At 66.7% G+C, this 2476-nt stretch overlaps 1 non-coding gene across 1 annotated transcript; it reads right to left on the bottom strand.

Moving 5' to 3' along the window:
- On the bottom strand, nt 1–119 carry LOC142868563 (5S ribosomal RNA). Its single transcript, XR_012917509.1, has one exon. It is a non-coding gene; the product is annotated as a 5S ribosomal RNA (ribosomal RNA).
- Nucleotides 120–2476: the final 2357 nt, after the last annotated feature.

Genomic DNA, 2476 nt, shown 5'->3' with positions numbered 1-2476 from the left:
AGCCTACGGCACCCGGTATTCCCAGGCGGTCTCCCATCCAAGTACTAACCAGGCCCGACCCTGCTTAGCTTCCGAGACCAGACGAGATCGGGCGCGTTCAGGGTGGTGTGGCCCTAGACGGCGGAGGGCGCCCCTGCCCCGCTCAAGAAGCCGAGCCTCTCTGCGCTTCCCCGCCGCCTCCTCCCGCCCCAGGCCCCGCGCCGGCGCTGACCCGCACCGGGCGGGCCTGTTGAGTTCACCGGCCGGGTCCGGCGGGCTCCGAGGGACGGGGGTGACAGGCGGGGCGGGGCGGGGCGGGCAGGGAGCGGCGGGCCGGGGTGGGGGGCTGTCTCTCTATACACACACACACACACACACACACACACACTCACACTCACTCACTCACACTCACACAAGATGCGCCTCCACGGCTGGACTCGCCAAGGTGGAGACCTTCCAGCCCCCTTCCTCTCCTCGCCTGGCCCACCCCCAGCTCGTGGCCGCCCCCGCCGCCGCCGCCGCCGCCGCCGCCGCCGCCGCCGCCGCCGATTGCGCACGCGCGGGTCGCCCGCCCTTTGACCCCAGGCAGGGGCCGCCCTCCCCGACAACCCCTTTCAGCTGCGCCCCCCACCCTGTGGGTGGGCTGCCGCCTATTCCCCCGGGCCCGGGCTGGGGCACAGCGCATGGGGGAGGGGAGCGAGTGTATGGGGCGTCTCTCTCTCTCTCTTGGGATGTGTCCCATGGGTGGGGTGGCGTGGTTAGTGGGGCGCTGAAGAAATCAGTCCCCTCCATCTCCTACCTCTGGAAAACGCCCAAGCCCTTGGAGAACTGCCGGCAACGCGACCGTGGGGGCCGGGACCCTCCTCTGTGTCCTCCTGTGGCCCAGTCCAAGGGGCCTGGGCCTGGCCGGGGCTGCATTGGACCCCGACCCCCCTGGCGTGTGGACTCGCTAAAAATCGGCGATTAGATATTGGATTCCAGCTTCATTGAGGTCATTTCACTAATGAGTGCACCGGAAAGAGTTTCCTAATCCATCTGTGAGGGTGGCAACTGAAAGAGAATTTTAAAGCTGACAGAATAGGCGAGGAAAGGCATAGGAGATTTCCACACCCAGTAAGGAAGCCTTTCCCGAAATGGAAGAAAGAAACGAGCAAACAGAGACACCGGTAGCCCGCCAGGATCAGAGTCTGCCCCCGAGAGAAAGTACCCTGACCAGGTTCACCCGTGGGTGGGTGGCGAGCTAGCGGCATTCAGAAGAGCGAGGCCCGCAGTCTGTGCAGAAGACACCTGCACTCGGGTGTGTGTGGCGGCACGATTCACAAGCAGCTCCAGATGTTAAGCCAAGGAGAAGCCAGGGAGTTCCCAACGCCCCAGGTGTCCTCAGCCCACGACTGGCTGCTGGGGGAATGCGAAGCCCGGCTCCTTGTCTCAGAGCGGGACAACCAGGAGGTGTGACGTACACCCCGGGGTTCCCAGGAGGATCAGGCTGAAGCTGGGACTTGGCCTCAAAGTGTCCCCTCGCACGGCCACCCCCTTCCCCTTCCTGCTCCTCTACTCCTGGTGCCCCTCCATCCAGGGGCCAGACCTTAAAGAGTCACCCGCAAGAGAATCCTGGTCCCAAAGGAGCCTTCTGGGGGACCCGTGCTGAGAGAGGTTGTGGGCATGGCCCGCTGGGGCTCTGCCCGACCCAGGGCTGAGAGATGCAACCTCCCAGCTCTGGGTCCCTGCAGGGGAAGCGTTGGCAAGCACAGGGCCAGTCCTCCAAAGGCCCAGGTGCAGGGAGCCCAGGCCAAGCAGCCTGTGGAAGAAGCCACCCCGGGAACACGACTGCAGGCCACGGCCCTTCCCACCTCCTCCTCCTCCTCCTCCTCCTGCTCCTCCACCCCCCCCCCGACCTCCCACCCCCACCCCCGACATGGCGCAGGGCTCAGAGACACCTCAGACACTTGCTACCCAAAGTGCAAAGGGCATCAGTTGCTCCTCCAAACCCCCCCCCCCCCCGCCCAGCAGACCGCGTTGTCCAGCCAGCCCCCGGGCCTCCCTGGGGTGCCCAGCACAAAAGTGCAGACAACCACCGGACCCTCAATCTCAGTTTTCGGATGTTTTTGCCACTCTAAGGACCCGCAGGCCAGCTGGGCCTTCTGGCAGGACAGAGAGCCCCGGAATCCGACGTGGAGAGCTGGGTGTACGTCCCCACGAGGAGGCGGTCCCCACCTCCGCGGCTCTCCCCTTGCGGGGGGGAAAAGCAGCCACGGGGCCTCAGAGAAGACACCAGGCTGGGCGCCCGCCCCACAGTGGGGGCACGTCCCCCGCAGGCCACTTAGCGACGGCCGCCGGCCGGCGGACGGTTGGGTGGCGCGAGACGCTGCGGCCGCCCTGCTACCGGGTTCCTGGGAGGGCGTCCTGGAACCAGCGTCCACACCAAGCCCTTGGAAGGCCCAGGCGACGGAGGAGCCCCGTCAGGCAGGGGCCGAGGACGGTGACGGCCCGGGCGGGG

This window comes from Microcebus murinus, unplaced genomic scaffold, assembly GCF_040939455.1.
Source record: "Microcebus murinus isolate Inina unplaced genomic scaffold, M.murinus_Inina_mat1.0 scaf034_hap2_Mmur4.0, whole genome shotgun sequence".
In the NCBI taxonomy this organism is placed as follows: domain Eukaryota; kingdom Metazoa; phylum Chordata; class Mammalia; order Primates; family Cheirogaleidae; genus Microcebus; species Microcebus murinus.
The sequence above is the reverse complement of the archived record's forward strand: the minus strand, read 5'-3'. Positions and strand labels throughout refer to the sequence as shown.